Here is a 20,807-nt window from a genome sequence, read left to right on the forward strand (position 1 = left end):
ATCGTGGCGTCAACATCGACTCCGAGCACTATCTGGTGATGGTCAAATTGCGCCCAAAACTCTCCGTCATCAACAGTGTACGATACCGGCGACCGCCACGGTACAACCTAGAGCGACTGAAACAACCGGATGTCGCCTCAGCATACGCGCAGAATCTCGAGGCCGCGTTGCCAGACGAGGGCGAGCTGGATGAGGCCCCTCTAGAGGACTGCTGGAGTACAGTGAAAGCAGCCATCAACAACGCAGCCGAGAGCACCATCGGGTACGTGGAACGGAATCGACGTAACGAATGGTTCGACGAAGAGTGCAGAACGGTTTTGGAGGAGAAGAATGCAGCGAGGGCGGTAATGCTGCAGCAAGGGACTCGACAAAATGTGGAACGTTATAAACAGAAGCGGAAACAGCAGACCCGCCTCTTTCGGGAGAAAAAGCGCCGCCTGGAAGAAGCGGAGTGTGAAGAAATGGAACTGCTGTGCCGTTCCCAAGAAACACGGAAGTTCTATCAGAAGCTCAACGCTTCCCGCAACGGTTTCGTGCCACGAGCCGAAATATGAAGGGATAAAGACGGAGGCCTCTTGACGGACGGACGTATGGTGATAGAAAAGTGGAAGCAGCACTTCGATCAGCACCTGAACGGCGTGGAGAATGTAGGCACGGGAGCCCACGGCAACGGAGGAAACGACGACGCCAGTGCAGCGGAGGACGGAAATGAACCAACTCCCACGCTGAGGGAAGTTAAGGATGCCATTTACCAGCTCAAAACCAACAAAGCAGCTGATAAGGATGGTATCGCAGCTGAACTCATCAAGATGGGCCCAGAAAAGTTGGCCACCTGTCTGCATCGGCTGATAGTCAGGATCAGGGAAACCGAACAGCTACCGGAGGAGTGGAAGGAAGGGGTAATCTGCCCCATTCACAAGAAAGGCGATCATTTGGAATGTGAGAACTTCAGGGCGATCACTATTTTGAATGCTGCCTACAAAGTGCTATCCCAGATCATCTTCCGTCGTCTGTCACCTAAAACAAATGAGTTCGTGGGAAGTTATCAAGCCAGCTTCATCGACGGCCGGTCGACAACGGACCAGATCTTTACCGTACGGCAAATCCTCCAGAAATGCCGTGAATACCAGGTCCCAACGCATCACCTGTTCATCGACTTCAAAGCGGCATACGACAGTATCGACCGCGCAGAGCTATGGAGAATCATGGACGAAAACGGCTTTCCTGGGAAGCTGACTAGACTGATTAACCCTTATGTGGCCGGCAGGGTACCCGGGTACCCAGCACCCATTTAAAATACACGGTGTAGAAAAAAGCAAAAAGTTTGCCGGTCACATAACGGTTAAAGCAACGATGGACGGTGTGCAAATAGCGTAAGGATTTCGGGTGAACTTGAAGGATTTCTAGTTCATTCGAATCTCGCCGGGGACTGCGACAAGGTAATGGACTCTCATGCCTACTCTTCAACATCGCTCTGGAAGGTGTGATGCGACGAGCCGGGCTCAACAGCCGGGGAACGATTTTCACAAAATCCGGACAATTTGTGCGCTTTGCGGACGACATGGACATTATTGCCAGAACATTTGGAACGGTGGCAGAGCTGTACACCCGCCTGAAACGCGAAGCAGCAAAGGTCGGACTGGTGGTGAATGCCTCAAAAACAAAGTACATGCTGGTAGGCGGAACCGAACACGACCGGATCCGTCTGGGTAGTAGTGTTACGATAGACGGGGATACTTTCGAGGTGGTGGAGGAATTCGTCTACCTCGGATCCTTACTGACGGCTGACAACAACGTGAGCCGTGAAATTCGGAGGCGCATCATCAGCGGAAGTCGGGCCTACTACGGGCTCCAGAAGAAACTGCGGTCGAAAAAGATTCACCCACGCACCAAATGCACCATGTACAAAACGTTAATAAGACCGGTGATCCTCTACGGGCACGAGATCTGGACCATGCTCGAGGAGGACCTACAAGCACTCGGAGTTTTCGAGCGACGCGTGCTAAGAACGATCTTCGGCGGTGTGCAGGAGAACGGTGTGTGGCGGAGAAGGATGAACCACGAGCTCGCTGCACTTTACGGCGAACCCAGCATCCAGAAGGTGGCCAAAGCCGGAAGGATACGGTGGGCAGGGCATGTTGCAAGAATGCCGGACAACAACCCTGCAAAGCTGGTGTTTGCAACGGATCCGGTTGGCACAAGAAGGCGTGGAGCGCAGAGAGCACGATGGGCGGACCAGGTGGAGCGTGACTTGGCGAACATCGGGCGCGACCGAGGATGGAGAGCGGCAGCCACGAACCGTGTATTATGGAGAAATATTGTTGATTCAGTTTTATCTTGAATTTGATGTAATACTAAATAAATGAAATGAATCCCAAAACATCCCCAAAAAAAATATTAGAGTTATTTGCAAAGCTTTCTCTATGAAAAAAAAATAATGAAATCACTATTGGAATTCTAGGAGATGCTATTGGAAGGTTTTAGGTGGAATTTTTAGAGTTATCCCTAAGCTAAACCCACCTTTTTCAAAGCAGTACACGGAGTAGTTTTGGTAGGACTGTGACTGCATTCAGGTTATCGATAATGCCGCTGTTTGCTGTGTCGCATGCATGGGTTTATTCTCTTTTATATTTGGCAACTTCCGGCGGAAAGAAAAAGTGCGCAGAAGACAACAGTACGATTTGATGCGATCGCGCTCTTTTATACAGATTTTTGCACTTTTGAAGACTGAGTGCACACTCCAGTGGCGAACAAAATGTGCAATATTGAAAAATAAATTCTCATTGAAAAAAAAAACCTCCACCTAGGTTTTATGAAAGTTATCAGAAGCTCTTCAAAACCACATGTGCTCTGCTCTTTTTCAAACAAGTCACTAGATCAGAAGAAATCTCACTCTGCTGTACAGTGTTCCAAAATCATGTTTCAGTCAATTCTACTGATTTCCCTGAAAACCATAATATTTTATTTATGGTTTTATCACGGCTCTCATATCCTCCCTAGAACCAATTAGACATTAGTATGTCAATTGGGTTACGTAATTAGTTACAAAATCCAAAACGTTTTTTTGTCAACCGTCTCGTATTATCGACAAATTTGTGTTAAACCACATGGCGACCGTTTTACAGATAAGAAATATGTGTAGAAGGAGCCTGTTTATTATTTCTTCTGGCGAATAAAGTTCAATATGTATCAGACTTTTGTGGTAAAATGGTCAGGAAATCCAAATTCAACCAAAAAGGTCCTGCCAATTCACACCATGAGCAACACCAACAACCGTGAACTGCATCGATCCGCATAAGAGTAAGCTCCAATCACTGACACTGCACACTCAGTGCCGGTAAGTACCGGTATTTTCTCACATTCTTGACACTTTTCCTCAGAGCTGCAGTGCAGTGTGTGAATGTGTGTGTGCGCGCAATGTAGGTGTCGTAACGAGAAAATTGTTAAAAATAAATATATCTTTTGCCACCCGGCCATCCTAACCTCTCCTCACAGCATTCCCTTCAAGACAGAAACGGCGAAAAAAATCCAGCACAACGTCAAGGGATCTATCGTATAATGAGATATTTTTCCACCATCATCAGCAGCCAGCTTCCGGTAGAAACGCGCTGGCAAGAAGCTTCCCCAGAAAGAAGCTTTCCCGTTTTCCTGGTTTGTGCAACCACACCGCACCCACCCTGATGGTGCTGGCTGCTCGGATAGTAGTTCTTCTCCTGCTGACTGGCGAGGGGAAAATCGCTGAAATTCTAGTCCCGCAGATGATGGATGGGATGTGTGGGAAAGTTGGCGTTTGGTGCGCGCGGAAAAGAACATAAGCTTTATGGAAGGCAGCAGGAAGGTGGCAACCAGCTCTCAGCTGGTTGGCTGTAGAATGTCGGTCCCCGTATATAGTGTAGTGTGCTTACTTACGCCTTGGCAATGATATTGACAGATGAGTTGTGTAATCGTATTGTATCGTTTCCAGACAGGGAGTTCCTACAGTACCCGGGTTCTGGGTTGGCATCGTTTCGGGTTTTATATCGTTGCGAGGAGAGGTGACGCTGAGCTATGCTTTTCTCCACTGGTGATGGAAAAGAGGATTTTCGAAAGGGGAATTATGTTTGCAGTCGAGAATTCTGATGCTGGAAGTGGCACAGATGGTTGGATGGAGAGTTTACATATCGTTAACGAGTTACCGATTGTGATTTTCAAGGTGAACATTCGGAGAAAAAAAATCATACTACCAATGGAATCTGAAGCACAATATAGTTCCATTCTAGATATGAACTTTGCTCTGATGTAGGTCGTGTCTTCACTTCCATGTAGACTTGAACCTATGTCCAATGCCCTTTCGAAAACGCTTCGATATTCGCATGAATTTTTACGGACGCAGACGCAGTTTATTAAAACTTTTGCCGAGGGCGAGCGATTGCATCATCACCTCTCATCTCCTTCATTTTTCTTTTTTTTTCTTTATGTCAAACAGTTATCTCATTAGTTCCCATTGTGAATGCAAATGATCTAGCGATATTGGAGTAGCGACTACGTTCTGAAGTTTTACGAAAATGGTTAACTGATTTTGCTTCAACTGAACTTTTAAGACTGAAACGTGACCACTTGTAGTTGTGCATGAGCTTAACAATAAACAAGAAACACAGAAACACAATTTGCCTCGATAGCAAAACTAGAACGAGTACACTGGTGTTACGGGTTCAAACTGCACCACGACAACATTTGCCAGTGCCTTTCCAGCTTTCGTCGTCACCACCATCCACCAGCAACCGTTCTGACAGACGACTATTAAACAGTCAAAAACTTGACGAATGTTGCCAGCGAGCGAGCGAACGTTGAGTTGCTGCGCGCTAGTTTCATCAAAGCTTTATACCAGAGCAAGCGCACAAAAAAAAACTGACCAAATGTTGACGATGCACCCCGAAATGTGGATGACATGTGGATGTGAGCAGCGCAAGAAACGAACGGTCCGCTTGTTCCCGCTTGACCTGACTGACCGGGCGGAAAATGTCACGTACAAGCATTTTCCTACATGAGAGGAGACGACGGCGGCAATGACGACGACGAAGGCACGGTCTCTTCTTTTTGCGCTGTGCACTCTGTGCAGTGAACATACGGTGATGGCGATTGCGAAGGCAGGGTGGGTGTGGTGACGGTTAACTTCATTGTCGGGTGATTCTGTGTCGCAGCAGCAGCTGGTGTGACACCCGATTGTGGCACTTTTCGTGTTGGTGGATTATTTGCTTATGTGAAGGGGGCGAGCACTGATGGATTCTTTTTTGCAACTTAATGTACGTACTTACGCGGAGAATGTGATCACTTGAAAATGTCGATACTCACCTGAAAGAGAAATAAAAGGTTGTAATTATTTTTCAGAAGAAATAGTTATTGGTAAATTTAGAACTTAGTATGGCATTCATACGTCCATTGTAAATAATACACTCTCTGTTAGGCGCTACCCATAAAACGTATTTGTATTCGATGTTATTCGTTCATTCCAAGGATCATTCTTATGCGTCTTCTGGATCTCTGGGTAACTATCAAGTCACTGCACACTCCGTCATGCAGAACTATGCCCACAGAACCCTATGTGAAGGGTTTCATACAGGTTCACGGAGGTTCCTTGGGGCTTCGAAGGGCGGTTTCAGAAGAGTTTCAAGGTGTATCAAGAGTTTTCAGGGGCTTTCAGTAGGGTTCCGGAGGATTTTTGGAATTTGTGGGCTTTTCTCCTCAATTGCTCTTAAAATCCCATTAAACCCCAAGCAATAACCCACGAATGTCCGTGAAAGTCCTTGAGTTCCCCTGAAAGGCCTCTGAGACATGAAACGCCGATGAAACCCCCTAAGGTCCACGGAACAACTCTGGAATGCTTCTGAAACTTCTTAGAAATCCTCTGGAACGCTTCTGAGTTTCTCTGAAGCTCTATGGAGCGTCCCTGAAATCTCCTGAAACCTTTAGGAACACCCCTGGAACGCTCTTGGGACACTCCACTGAAACCACCTGCAGCACAATGGGACGCCCCTCAACCCCATGCAATCCCCAGAAACCCCCATTGTACGCCACTGAAACTTCATAAGATCCCACTGAAAGCCCTAGGGACACCCTGAAACACCCCTAAGGTGAAGATGTGACGAAGCCACATCACCATCAGATCAACTTTCCAATGAATGCCGTCATTTGGTTCTTCAGATCTGTGCTCCTGTATAATCGAGGCGTGGCTTCATCATATCTCCACCTTTGAGGCCTATGAAGCACCCTGGAAACACTTTCAGAAACCCTGGGAGTCCCCTGAAACTCCATGAAACGGCTTGGGGACCTGGAGCAAAAGTTCCTCTTCTTTTAAAGGTTCTTACAAACAATTGAACAGATTCCTTTAGAAATTTCTCAAGGGATTGCACTTTAAGTTTCTTCAAGGACTCTGTTCTCAAATTTTCGGGAGGTTATAATTGCCCTTCACAAGGTCGATTTTCATCGAAGCAAATCACAACTTCAGATATTAGTTGTAACGTAGCTTTTGCTGCAATTTAATTTTTCGTTTTAGTTTTAGTGCAATCTATTAGTTATGAGATTGGTATTCACATAAATCGGTTTGCATGTCTAGATTTAAGGACGATTTCCCCGCACTTTTCGTGTTTCGTGTGTTCCTGCATGATACGTTTTAATTTAGGTTAAGTTCTAACAATAGAAATATAAAACTTACTTTTTTTGCATGAACTACTAACACTTTTAGATTAAGAACAATCAGTTTAAATAATTAACAAACTTGCTTGTAGATTAGCTATAAGAGATTAGGATCAATGATTATTTTAACAATTTGCATGATAATTCACTTAGAAACTTCACCTTAGCGAGTTTAGAAAATTCAACGTATTTAACTTTAACAATAGCAAATTCATTGCATGACATTTGATCGGCACATCTGTCACTTATGCCCTGTCATCCTGACAAAGCTGTCAATGGCCGATTCGGCCGTCACGGTATCGTCACCAACAGTGCTGCCAGTACCAACATATTCCTATACAAATTTTCCATTGATTGTTTCCAATCCTCAAAGGATAACTTTGAGAAAATTTTCCACGGATTCCTGAAATAATTTTCCCCAAAAACAATCTTTAAGATAATCTTGTATGGCAGTGTATGGTCCCTCCGTGAATCAATTTAAAAAGGTATCGGCTTTCCATTTTGAAATTTATATTCCTCAAATTTCCCAAAGTATTCCGCTAGAAAACATTTTATGGACTTTTTTTCAGAAAACCCCTCACTAATTCTTTCAGATATCGCTAATGAGATTGTCTTAGTAAATCTGTCATGGGTTTCTTCAGAAATTCCTCAATCAATCACTTCAGAAAACCAAAAATTTAATTTTTTTTTTTTTTTTGGAAAGTTCTTCAAAGTTTTTGTCAAAAGTTCTTTCAGCGGTTGTTAAGGATTAGGATATTGTATCATACTTTCCCAAATAAAAAATCAGAAATTGCTTCAGGAATTCTTTCATAAAATTTTCCAAGGCTCCTAGATATTCCGTTTTAAAATTCCTCGTGAAGTTAGTTAAGAAATCCCTCATGGGGATTCCTTCCTAACTACTTTCCCCAAAGATTCCTTAGAAAAGCTATTGATCGGTTCCTTAATAAAATCTTCTACGGATTCGTTCAAAAAATCCTTAAGAAATTTTACTTTTTCTCTGGACTTTTCTCTCAGAAATTCTTTTGAAAATTGTTTTGAAAAGTTCCTCAATTGATTAATTCCAGAATTCTTCCAGGGGTTCCTCAAGGAAATCAAACAGGTATTATTTTACGCATTTTTCTGCAAACTCCTTCAGAAATCCAAGGATTTCTAGAAATTGAATTCCCGATGGCGGAGGAACCATTAAATAAATTTCTTTGGGGATTCCTCCACAAAATCATTCATGATGTTTTTCAGTGGTTCAAGCAGAAAGTTTTCCTGGAAAACCCATGGAAACCAGATATTCCTTCAGGAATTCCATCTGTTATTGCTCTATACATATTGCCAGAAATTCATCCAGGATTTTCTCCAACGATAGCATTGCGAATTTCTCCTCGTAATCGTTCAAAGAAGCAATCAAAAATGTCTAGCCAAATTTGCAGATGTCCATTTGATTTTCCAGATATTTCTCCAGGAATTTCTCCAGAACTTCTTCTGAAAAGTCTCAAGAGATTAATTAAAGATTTCCAGCAGGAATTGCTGATGGGTGTCTTTAGATAATCCTTCATTCCTTCGCGGTTGTCCCTCATATCTATCCTGATATTCCTTTAGAGATTCTTTTGAGAATTCCTTCCTGCCTGCTTGATTCTGTACCACTTAACGGTGTGTTTTTTTTTCTAACTAAATCCAATCTTCAATTAGGAAAAAAATATTCCAATAATATTCTTAAGGTGCAGTATTGTAGTTGTTTTCATGAGGGCATACCAGTTCAGGGGTCACCGAAACTTGGAAACCTTGAGTAACCAACACTGATTTTACTATGACAGCGCTGCCAATGAAAGACTCCCTGAAACACTCCTGGAGCACCTCCGGGACCCCCCTGAATCTCTTGAAACCCCATGTAACACTACTGGAATGCCCCTGGGTCTTTCTCAATGCCACCGAAACACCTTGAGAACCTCTGGAATGCACCTAAAACCCCCCGAAACCCCCTGTTACACATCAGGGAACGTCCTCGATTACCACTGGAATCCCATGCATCGCCAATGATTCCCCATGTGACCTCCTGGAACACCCCAGGAGTGACTGATAAAACCCTGAAATAGCATGGATAACCCCTTGAAACCTGTATTGAAACCCCAGGAATGTTCCTGAAACACAAAAAAAACAGAAATGACCCGGAAATGACCTAGAGTATTCCTGGAACGCCGCTGGATCCCAAAAAAATCTGGCAGTCATTCTTACAGCATTGGTTAGAGGATTTCAAACCTTCTGACTCACGGTGTACTTTTTGGAAACAAATTGCGTCGTGTCGCATCTGTTCAATATTGTTAAGGAAAGCAATATCAGGCTCATCGTTAGCCTGTAAAGTAGCCAGAAAGTTCCATTCAAAACTGTATCTGAATGACGTGGAACTTGAAAGTGAATTTTGTAATGAGGAGCGAAACTTTTGGTTACTTGGGTGCCTCGTATGTTTATCCATGACTCGTTGGTCTCCACTAGAGGGACACAGTAGTTTATCATGAGTATGAGCATGAGATGACCGTACAATTCGTAGTTGCTACTCCATTACTGACCAAAAAACTCAACATTGCAAGGGGAATCAAAAGGAAGGGGCCTGGGTGTAATTTTGCATCCTCAATGTGCAATTTTGCATATTCAAAACTTTATATTGTCAGTACAGGCGCCGGCCATGTTCTAACGGTCATCGGGGAAGGGAAGGAATGTTAGTGTGATATCCGTTGCTACTAGATACCGTGTGTACCTCCGCATCCCCACGGTTACGCTCGCATCCAGATATTACATAACGCAAAAATCAACCTTTGACACCCCTCCCCCCTCCGTAACGCTTTTTTGTATTAAAATCCTGAATTTTTTGTATGGACCGTAATGCTTGGCCATACTTGGCCACCTCCCCCTAGAGCGTTACGTGATTTGTGGACGACGCCCAATCGATTATTCAGTGGTTGATTCAAATATTCGGTAAGTAATGATTGGCAGATTCTTAGGAAGCTTTCGATTTTCGGCTTATCACTAACCTTTTTTTCGTAAAATCTGGAAGGTTTTTTTGCCAATTCATTAGGAAACTGAAAGAAGATTCCTTTAAAAATAATAAGGTATTCCTGGTAAACTAATTTCGAGGTCATTGTTTCGGCCAGGATGTCTAGCCCCACGTTGTGTAATTTGTTCCTTCTTGTGCCTGGCCGACAGGAGTTTCTTGTTGACGACAACGTGACTAGACTACGCCGAGTGCTGAGTCAGAAATCCGGGCACTTGTCGACACTTTCCTGGGCTGGGTTCTGGGAGATCTTTGCTTCGACGAAAGCGTGACCTGGCTGCGCAGAGTGGCAGGTCAGATTCCCTCTTACCAGCAGTTTACGATTGGGTCCGCATGGGATGGCGCTGCGGCCCGTGATGACGCTTCGGTCCGAAATAAATGGCGCTTCGGCCCAACGGTGGACGCAGGGGGTCCGACGGGTGGATGCTTGGATCCTTCGGGTGGACGCAGAGGTCCGGTGGGTTGACGATCCGGCAAGTCGACGCTTCGGCCTTGCAGGTGGACGGTTCGGCAGGGCGATGATGCGCTCGCGGCCTGCAGGGGGGACACTCGGGGTCCGACGGGTGGAACATTCGACAGGGCGTTGATTCGCGCGCCCTGCAGTGGACGCTGGGGTCCCATGGATGCGCTGTGGCTTGACACGATGACAGGATTTCGTGGTCCGGCTGGAACGGCAGGCTGTCCGACTGGGATACTCAGTAATCCGACTGGGAAGCGCAGGTTCGACTGGGACGCTTGACAATCCAATCGTGGCGTTGTGGTTGAGTGTGCTTGCTTGCTTCTGTCCGATGACTCGATTCGATCGAACAGTCCGACGGCGAATAGCGGTTGCTTCTTCTCGTTGTCCGGGGGTCCACTCCAAGTGCCATCCTGGTCACGGCACCAATGTTTCGTCCAGCGGTTGATTAAGGCCCCACGTTGTGTATAATTTCTCCCGGGGGACACGGGGAATAACGAACTACTTCTTCACTACTTCAGGTACTGTTTATTGCGCACCACAGAGAGGCAGTGCTCCTGCTCTGTGGTGGTATATTGCTTACAACTAACGATACATGAATTCAGCTGCCGCTTTTATAGGCGGCAGCTATAGTACTGAATCAATAGAATGCATATCGCGACAATGTGCGATGCGCTGACGGGCTAGCATCACGCAGCCCAGTGAGACTATGACAATAGTCGCTGGGCTGCTTGCTGCTAGCAGTGAAATAAAGGGAACGCAAAACTACCTCAATTGAATGTGCCACAGCGCCGCTGCTACGGCTGAGGGTGCCTGAATGACGTCGTCCATGTGCTGCGCCAACAGTCATTGATAAATCATTTCTCAAGCCCACCGCAGAACCGGAGAAATACTAGTTGGATTGCTTCTGAAATCTTAGCGACATTCCAGATTCGCAGATTCATTGTATGATGTTTTGTGCTATGGATACCAATGACGGATTTTTGAAAAATATGCTAAAATATTTTTATAAAATAGAGAGTTTTGGTTGGCTTCTTCCATAATTTTGAGATGATTCTTACTGAATTCCCTAGTAGTTCACATGATTTCCATGAGCCACTGTACTGCTGTTATACGCATAATTGTCCCATGTTATATGGGATTACCATATAATATGGGACAATTGGGCGTAGAACGGCAGTGTAACTCTTATATGGTCAAATTTAGTCATATAAAAGTAACATGTGTTTGTGTAGAAAATGTGTGCTACTCAAATTAACTCCAAAACTCGTGAATAAAGTACTTTTTTTCTTTCGACCTCTAGAAGCAACTTTCGATGATTTTTTCGTGATCCTCCTTTGTTTTCATTTAATTTATTGGTTCTGCATCAAACAAGTAGTGTATTTTTTCATGGAGACACAATTTTTGAAGTGCCACGGTGCACTTGTCAATACTTTGAGGAGCACCAAGTGCACTGCGGGGCACGATCCGAAAACCCCTGCTCTAATTGATGAGATCCTGCTGCACATCGCCAGGATCCATCGGTCGGGGGAAATGAATCGGGTGTCAGTTTAACATAGGTCTACTGGAAGACGCAGCGATGGAAAGGTCCTTTGTTGAGCAACAGTTGCAGACACTCCGGAAGGTGTGAGGGGTGGCTCAAGAAAACAGACACCTAGAACAAATTTCAGTAAAACACTAAAACGTTGCAACCACTAGGTGGTGGCAGGGAAAATCGGGAGACTACGGTGGACGGATCACGTCATCAGGATGTCGGATAGCAACCAGATTAAAATGAGTCATCCGACCGGTACAAGAAGACGTGGAGCGCAGCGAGCTAGGTGGGTCGACCAAGTAGAGGACGATCAGTGGACCCTTCGCAGAGTGCGGAGCTGGAGACAAACAGCCATGGACCGAGTGGAATCCCGAGCAGAAGAGAATAACAACAGCATGACAAAATGTGTTATTTTGCTAAAATAACTGCATAATGGAATTAGTGATTTTTATGTTATTAACATAACATATTGAGTTACAAACTTGTCTGTCATAAGCGGCAAAATAACAAGTCAATCAATTCAATAACATGTTTAATTAGTGTCAATAACAACTTGATAACAGTGTATTTGGGAAATGTTTCAATAACAAATTTTGATATTGAAGAGTTATTGATAACATTCCGAAAGCAAAATTAGTTATTATATCAAACGATCACATATGCTGTTGAATAGGATGCTAAAGTGGAGGCGTTATGCGTATACTTTACCCGTGGTTAAATGGAAGCATTTTCGCATATGGCCTCCACTTTAGCATCCTATTCTAAATTATATTTGACTTCGTGATGGCTGAGAATGCTATACATATTTATACCATCATGTGAGAAGGGCGGAACAATCATTGCGAACTTCAGTTTCTCTCTTCCCTCATAGGCGTATTTTCAACTATTCGTGTAATATTTTACCACAAATAGGTAGATCCGACTTCAACCTCTGGAAAGATAGGAAAAACATGTGAAAATACAAAGTATTTCTGGAAAATCCCATTCAAAACCATCTACAATTTTGGATTCAGCTGTATGTATTAGATTCGTTCAAACAAGTTTCCTCAATAAGTTTGACATTTTTATCTTTGAAATTCTCATGTCAAAGGCGGAATCTGAAACGTCTCTTTCAAACCCCACCTTCAATATCGTTTGCTATGTTATCTTTTTGATGTTTGTAGGGTACTTTTCAGCTACAAGTCAGTTAATTTCAAACATCGCGCCGCCCTGCAGGGACTTGGTTTTGTACACATTAAAGCACCTCCATGTCACGTAATACACCACACCTCTTATCAAATGTGATACCGTAAGCGTAACATACTTTGCGCACCTAGGGCCAAACTTTGCGTACTTTTCAAAAAATCGTTCAACAATTTTGCTGGTGCGTTATGCAAACTTTTTCTCACGGAATACTATCACTAGCTAGTATTCCGTCGGAAAAAGTTTGCTTGCACTCTATCTCAGTTATGATGTAATCAATAATGGAAGAGGAAAACAAATTGATGAGATAATATGCAGTTGTTCCCCTCACTCACGAAATGATGTAAATAGCGTTGTAGAATGACGTAGGTTTTATTTCAAAACTTATTTTATTTTTTATAGCAATAGCAAAAATTATCTGTTCACTCTCAATAATACAATAATAACTAAACTTGTTCCAAAACAAAAAGGAATATTGAAATGATATTTAATTGCTGTATACCAATAGCTTGGTCATAACGAAATAAGATTGTCCAACAAAACATGTTATGGAAGCGTAATACCTTGATAATTCAATAATAACACAACAAGATATAAAAACAGGTTTTGTGATTTGGTAGTTATTATTTTGATATTCCCCTCTGCTCGGGAATGGAGACGGCTACTATGTACAGCAGAAGCCAGCCAGGCCTTAGCCTGATCGAAAAGAAGGAAGGATGAACCTTGGTAAACAAACTGTCAGTCACAGATAGAGCAGCAAAAGAACGTCGAAGCTGTGATCTAGTGAGCGGAAACCCGAGGGGCCTAAACTACATCCATTACCGCTCTCTGTTTCTCAAAAATGACGACAATTTTTTAAGGTTCTCTGTAAAGCGATAAGGCACTCGATACAGTTTCCCTGTCGTCCTGGAGAAAATCGATGATTTTAATATTTTCTCTACCTGATCTTCATTGTTCACGAACATGTTTTTGATAGTACTAATCATGACAACATGGAAAGACCTCTGTGACGGTCTTCAAACTCTGAGAAAATTGTTGGCCTTATTGAAGCGCACAACAAGGCATATTTGTGCATTTGTGTATTACACAATGATGTATTTTCCGATCAAATCTTGTTGTCGCTAGAGTGAGGAAAAGATGTTTACTATCACCGCTACTGCTTCATTGTTGCGTGGAGGTATTTATTAGTGCAATTTATCGTGAACCGATGCGTGTGTTGTTGTAGCAGGACTATACTACGGGGCATCACAAGCAGGCAAACGACATCACTCTTTTAGTTTGTTATTGTTCCTATCTGCTCTGATATGCAGAGTGAGCCTGATGATCATACCGATCGCGTCAACAACACATAAACGACAAAGGTACACGGATCAAAAAGTGAGCACTGGTTTTGAGAGTTCAAGCTATGTATGGGAATACAATCAGATTGTTCGACGTACTGCAATCCATTTTTTTAGCTCCAACAGGAAATCTGTGCTGCAGTACGCCAGTGCAGCGTAGCGTGTATCACTGAAGAACACTCTACGGCTGGAGGACTTCATCGCCTCTACGGCATATATTTCGTGCATGGTGGCCTCACAAGTGAATCTCCAATGGGCAAGAAATATCAGATCAGGCGTGTAGATTCAGAAGATTCCTTTCCGGCAGGAAGCGTTGTTCTGTGCGAAAAAATAATCATCTGCTCGGCTAGTTTACCTTGCAGAAATAAAGAAAATGTCTTGCGTTTTTAGCAGCAAACGATGGAACTTGGTGAGATCATTCCAATTATTTCTCTACACTATAATTTCACATGACCATTCAGAGTTCGACAGCAGCAAAGCATCGTGCGCTGGTTTTGCTAGATTTTTGCGATTTTTTTTTTTGGCGGGGCTCCGACGACGACGACGGGACGCCAAGCAGTCAGTAGTGTGCGGTAGTTCGACAGCAGCAAAGCATCGTGCGCTGGCTTTGCTAGATTTTTGCGATTTTTTTTTCTTCTCTGCGGGCTCCGACGACGACGACGGGACGCCAAGCAGTCAGTAGTGTGCGGTAGTTTGACAGCAGCAAAGCATCGTGCGCTGGCTTTGCTAGATTTTTGCGATTTTTTTTTTCTTCTCTGCGGGCTCCGACGACGACGACGGGACGCCAAGCAGTCAGTAGTGTGCGGTAGTTCGACAGCAGCAAAGCTTCGCGCGCAGGCTTTGCTAGATTTTTGCGATTTTTCTTTTCTCTTCTCTCGGCGGGGCTCCGACGGCGGGACGAAGCGTACGGTGGACGCGTCGTGGCTCGAGTCGGTTCCGAATTTTTCGCTTCCCGTCGGCGCTAGTTCCCAATACACTTTTAGTTGATAATATATTTTTTTGCATTAACACAAAAGAGTGAAAAATGTTAGTTCGGGCTCGCCGGTCGAGGAAAAAATCCGGGCGCCGACAAGTGAGTCGCGTTCAGTGTATTTCTGTGTGGAATAGACTAAAGGTTTCTGCTCCCTAGTGGAGTGGAGACGCGCGATAGAATTTTCTTTTTGGCTAGTTTTTGCGTCGAAAAGTGGTCGGTTGTTAACGGCGGTTTGTGTATATTGATCCATTGTCAAATCATATCACCAACCATAGGTGACTCCCGGACTGACAATGTACCTTACCCTACTAACAAAAAATTCCTTCCTGAGACAAACGTGGAGATGCAGCGATTCGCGGTCTTTTTAACAACGTTTGTCTTACTAACATTCCCTCTCATCCTCGATGACCGTAAGGACGTGGCCGGCGCCGTTATTGACCTTATTAAAGTTGAGAGCTCTCGAACTGTGTACATTGAGAATAGTAAGCTAGTCCCAAGCCCTATTCATTGGTTCCTTGTGCAATTTCGATTGCTCTGGTCAATCACGGAGTAGCAACTACGAATTGTGCGGTCATCTATGCTCATGCTCATGCTCACTATAATTTCACATGACCATTCACAATTTGTTCCATCCGAATGCAGTATCAGGTTTGAAAGTTGTTGGTAAGAATTATAAAAGGAAATGCTTCTGAGGACTTGGTCAGCTGTTTGGTGAAGAGTTTGTTGTTGTAAATAGTAACAACTAGTGAGATAGTAACTTTTTTCCAATCTGCAAAAGCATCTCTGCAAATCTAGCAACATTGATGCTAGTAAACAACGCTTTTTCCACAAAAAGGTGCTAGAAAAATCCCTCAGTTTTGTGGTGAAATGCTAAAAAAATCAGTATTATAGTAAAAGTTAATGAAAAATAAAATTGCTACACAGATCCCAATATAAAATTCCTTGCTACCATACCGAAAACCCCGATCCTAGTCTCGGTCCAAAACGAAGAAATAATCCCTGTATCCATTACAGACAGACAGACCAGCAGCAGAATCGCCCAGCTGACAGGCCCTGCCTGAGTGAGCCAAATTGATTTCCACTGTAAATTATGCAAATGCGACGAGATGTCGCAGTAGTGTACTGTCACTTCCTAACTGGCGCTACATAGAGCTTCCACCAATTGTAACCGATGCTTCTCTGGTAAGGCGGCAACGACCAGAGAAACGGAGACATTAGCCGTTGAATATGACCGCCCAGGCCCAAATTCATAATCACATCCCATCGCATCGTCATTTGAGTCGCCGTCGGCCTCGGCTGGTCCTCGAGATAAGGCGACATCGAAGGGATGACGTTTCCGAGTCGCGCCGTTACGCCCGTGCTGTATGATTCTGTGTCGAGTCTATTTGATGTATTATTCATGTCCGAACCAGCCAGTCAGTGTAGTGTAGTGGACAACCAGCGACAAACGGCGAAGTCTTCCGCAAAAGGGAAGCCCTGTATGTGGGGACTATTAAAATTCATCCTCATCAGCATTCTCCCCGGGTCAAATTTCGCCTCCGGAAGCGTGGTCCGAACTCCGAACGCCGAAGCCTGTGAATAGTCAGTATCCGTAGATTGCGATGAAGGACTTGGCCCTATCTGGTACGGCGCGCAACATTGTTGAGATTCCGGGTTGATCTGAATTGCCAAGATATGGACCGTCGTCGTCGCGCGGGACTACCAGCCGGTCAGCGCAGAGGTCGTGCCGGAGATGATTGGACGGATAATGATCTCTGCTATTTCCATCTTGCGCCGCACCGCCCGGGTATCGCTTTTGTTGCCGGGAGATGCTTATCATAATGTACGTGTGCGTGTCTCGGATGGCTGTGCTTTATGAATTGCGAGAGGCATTCCGGGCTCCACTCGAAAATTACACATGCCAGGCCCCGCTGCAATATCGCACATCCGCCGCAGTGCTGCATGGACTTCGAGGAAACAGGCCTTGCGGAGGATTAAGTTGGCTTCCAATGAATAAGCCGGAGCAGCGCAGCGTCCCAATGTGAAGGATCAGAGCTCATTTGGTAGGACAATGAGCTGCGGAATGTTGGCTATCTTGTGCCTGGGCCCCATCCCATGACCCGAGCCGAGAGCTTCTGATTACAAATGTTTCAATTAAAACCATTCGAATGCTATTCATCCTTTCAGCTCTTTGAATTTACGGCTCCGGTTCCGTGTGGGATGAATGCGACATTAAGGATTCCTGATTCATAATGTGAGCAGATTGCATATGAGCCATTCCTCGCGAAGAATATTAACTGAACGTAGCTGCATGCTTCTAACATTTGTATTTTTGCCTGAATTGAGCTATTACTGTAAATGATCGGCTACACAGAACGTTCAGTTACTGAAAAGTTATTATTTCCGAGTTTATAACACCCGAAAAAAAAAAACTACATATTAGTTGGCAAGCTTGTTCAATACAAGCGGTCAATATGCACACAACCACCCCGTGTCGGTTTCGGCCAAATGCAATCATCTCGGTTGCGCCTTGGGGCGCGAATCTAAACTGCGGTGCGGTCATTGGCACCGACCTATTCCACGCTAGCTGAACCAAGGATTATGAAATTAACGCTTCGAGGCCCATCCTATTTAAAACCAAAACTAAAAAAAACTACTAATTTACCATTCAAAAGTGAACAGAATAATCCGCACGGTTGAGTGTGCTGCCGGGCACAATCCATTACCCCCAACAACCTGGGATGGTGCTGGCTGGGAGTATTATCCTTGTTTGCTGGGGCGCAAATATGCACCTCTATTCGTAGCGAGTGCCGCAGTTAATCGTGCGTGAGCTTGAAAAAAAAAAAGCTGAAGCTGCCGCCACGCCGCACACTGACGCGGCGGCGGCGGCGATGGGTAGAATTATGCATTTGTGAAAAACAAAAACCGAAAGCCAATCATCCTGATCATCCCACACCATCGACCCACTGCTCTAGCACGTGGATCCTGGCGGGCTACGCGGCTAAATTTATTTGCGTTGCGGGAGTGAAAAATAGATTGTTGATGCCGGTGAAGAGTTTGGCGGGAAACTGTGCTGATAGGGGTTGCTGGACAAATTTGTTGGTTAAAACCGAAATCAGGATGGAACAGGTCTCAGAGAAGCAATTGGAAAGCTTCCCAGAGGAGCTAGGAAAGCTTCCCAGAGGAGCTTGGAAAGCTTCCCAGAGGAGCTTGGAAAGCTTCTCAGAGCAGCTTGGTAAGCTTCCCAGAGGAGCTTGGAAAGCTTCCCAGAGGAGCTTGGAAAGCTTCCCAGAGGAGCTTGGAAAGCTTCCCAGAGGAGCTTGGAAAGCTTCCCAGAGGAGCTTGGAAAGCTTCCCAGAGGAGCTTGGAAAGCTTCCCAGAGGAGCTTGGAAAGCTTCCCAGAGGAGCTTGGAAAGCTTCCCAGAGGAGCTTGGAAAGCTTCCCAGAGGAGCTTGGAAAGCTTCCCAGAGGAGCTTGGAAAGCTTCCCAGAGGAGCTTGGAAAGCTTCCCAGAGGAGCTTGGAAAGCTTCCCAGAGGAGCTTGGAAAGCTTCCCAGAGGAGCTTGGAAAGCTTCCCAGAGGAGCTTGGAAAGCTTCCCAGAGGAGCTTGGAAAGCTTCCCAGAGGAGCTTGGAAAGCTTCCCAGAGGAGCTTGGAAAGCTTCCCAGAGGAGCTTGGAAAGCTTCCCAGAGGAGCTTGGAAAGCTTCCCAGAGGAGCTTGGAAAGCTTCCCAGAGGAGCTTGGAAAGCTTCCCAGAGGAGCTTGGAAAGCTTCCCAGAGGAGCTTGGAAAGCTTCCCAGAGGAGCTTGGAAAGCTTCCCAGAGGAGCTTGGAAAGCTTCCCAGAGGAGCTTGGAAAGCTTCCCAGAGGAGCTTGGAAAGCTTCCCAGAGGAGCTTGGAAAGCTTCCCAGAGGACTTTACTATTACTTTAGAGCTTTAAGTAGAACTTTTTACTTCAGACTCTAGTTTAATTTAAAAACACTTCACTAATACTTCACTTTTGCAAAAGAAAATAAAAAATGAATAACTCTTTTAAAGAAAAACTAGAAAGGACGAGCATATTCCTTTTAATTCTACTACTGTGCTTATCTTCGGACAGATAGGCCTATTTCGTCTGTGACTTACAGACTTCTTCAGTGTCAAGTGCTCGACGCAGTCCGAGTCTGTCCGAAGATAAGCACAGTAGTAGAATTAAAAGGAATTTGCTCGTCCTTTCTAGTTTTTCTTTAAAAGAGTTATTCATTTTTTATTTTCTTTTGCAAAAGTGAAGTATTAGTGAAGTGTTTTTAAATTAAACTAGAGTCTGAAGTTCCCAGAGGAGCTTGGAAAGCTTCCCAGAGGAGCTTGGAAAGCTTCCCAGAGAAGCTTGGAAAGCTTCCCAGAGGAGCATGGAAAGCTTCCCAGAGGAGCTTGGAAAGCTTCCCAGAGGAGCTTGGAAAGCTTCCCAGAGGAGCTTGGAAAGCTTCCCAGAGGAGCTTGGAAAGCTTCCCAGAGGAGCTTGGAAAGCTTCCCAGAGGAGCTTGGAAAGCTTCCCAGAGGAGCTTGGAAAGCTTCCCAGAGGAGCTTGGAAAGCTTCCCAGAGGAGCTTGGAAAGCTTCCCAGAGGAGCTTGGAAAGCTTCCCAGAGGAGCTTGGAAAGCTTCCCAGAGGAGCTTGGAAAGCTTCCCAGAGGAGCTTGGAAAGCTTCCCAGAGGAGCTTGGAAAGCTTCCCAGAGGAGCTTGGAAAGCTCGCAGAGAAGCTAGGAAAGCTTCGCAGAGAAGCTCGGAAAGCTTCGCAGAGAAGCTCGGAAAGCTTCGCAGAGAAGCTTGGAAAGCTTCGCAGAGCAGCTCGCAAAGCTCCGCAGAAGAGCTCGGAAAGCTTCGCAGAAGAGCTCGGAAAGCTTCGCAGAGAAGCTCGGAAAGCTACGCAGAGAAGATTTAAAATTTCCCCAGAGAAGCTTGAACAATTTCCCAGAAAAACTTGGAAAGCTTCCTAGAGAAGCTTGGAAACCTTCCCAGAGAAGCTTGGTAAGCTTCCCATAGGAGCTTGGAAAGCTTCCCAGAGAGGCATGGAAAGCTTCCCAGAGATGCTTGAAAAATTTTCCAGAGAAGCTTGAAAAGCTTCCAAGAGATACTAGAAAAGCTTCCCACAGAAGCTTGGAAAGCTTCCCAGAAATATTTCAAAAGTATCCCAGAGTATCTTGAAAAGTTTTCCAAAAATGATCCAACTACTCCTACGTGATCCACTACTGCAATGGAATCACGGAATTCTATACATGTGGTGAACCAGAACGAACTGCGAAGTGCCAAAGGAGGCGTGAGGGTGGCAGGACCCCAACACGGACGGCTAGCAGTCAGTTAAAACAAAACCTAAAAAAAGATCGCTCCGACTAGCTGCGTGTTCACGTCTATGTGTATGTGTGCAAGCGACACAACGCAATCAATTATGGTATGTAAATTTTTATTATTGTTTCTACTCGTCGATCGACTCAACGCGAGTAAATTAGTTTTCAGTGGAGTTCAGCCGGAGTGCTGCTGGTCTGGTTGCAGAAAAATGGAGCGCAATAGACCGGATGGAGTGCCTCAGTCGATTGAATTAAAATTTGTTCGTGAATAGATCAAAAAAACTGCATCAACTTCAAAGGTTTTTACGTTGCT

At 44.8% G+C, this 20,807-nt stretch overlaps 1 protein-coding gene across 6 annotated transcripts in view; it reads right to left on the minus strand.

The window, feature by feature from the left end:
* Positions 1–20,807, minus strand: part of LOC109409926 (nephrin) — an 851,818-nt gene that overhangs the window by 334,154 nt on the left and 496,857 nt on the right. The window lies entirely within an intron of this gene.

The sequence above is a fragment of the Aedes albopictus genome, chromosome 3 (assembly GCF_035046485.1).
Source record: "Aedes albopictus strain Foshan chromosome 3, AalbF5, whole genome shotgun sequence".
Taxonomy (NCBI): domain Eukaryota; kingdom Metazoa; phylum Arthropoda; class Insecta; order Diptera; family Culicidae; genus Aedes; species Aedes albopictus.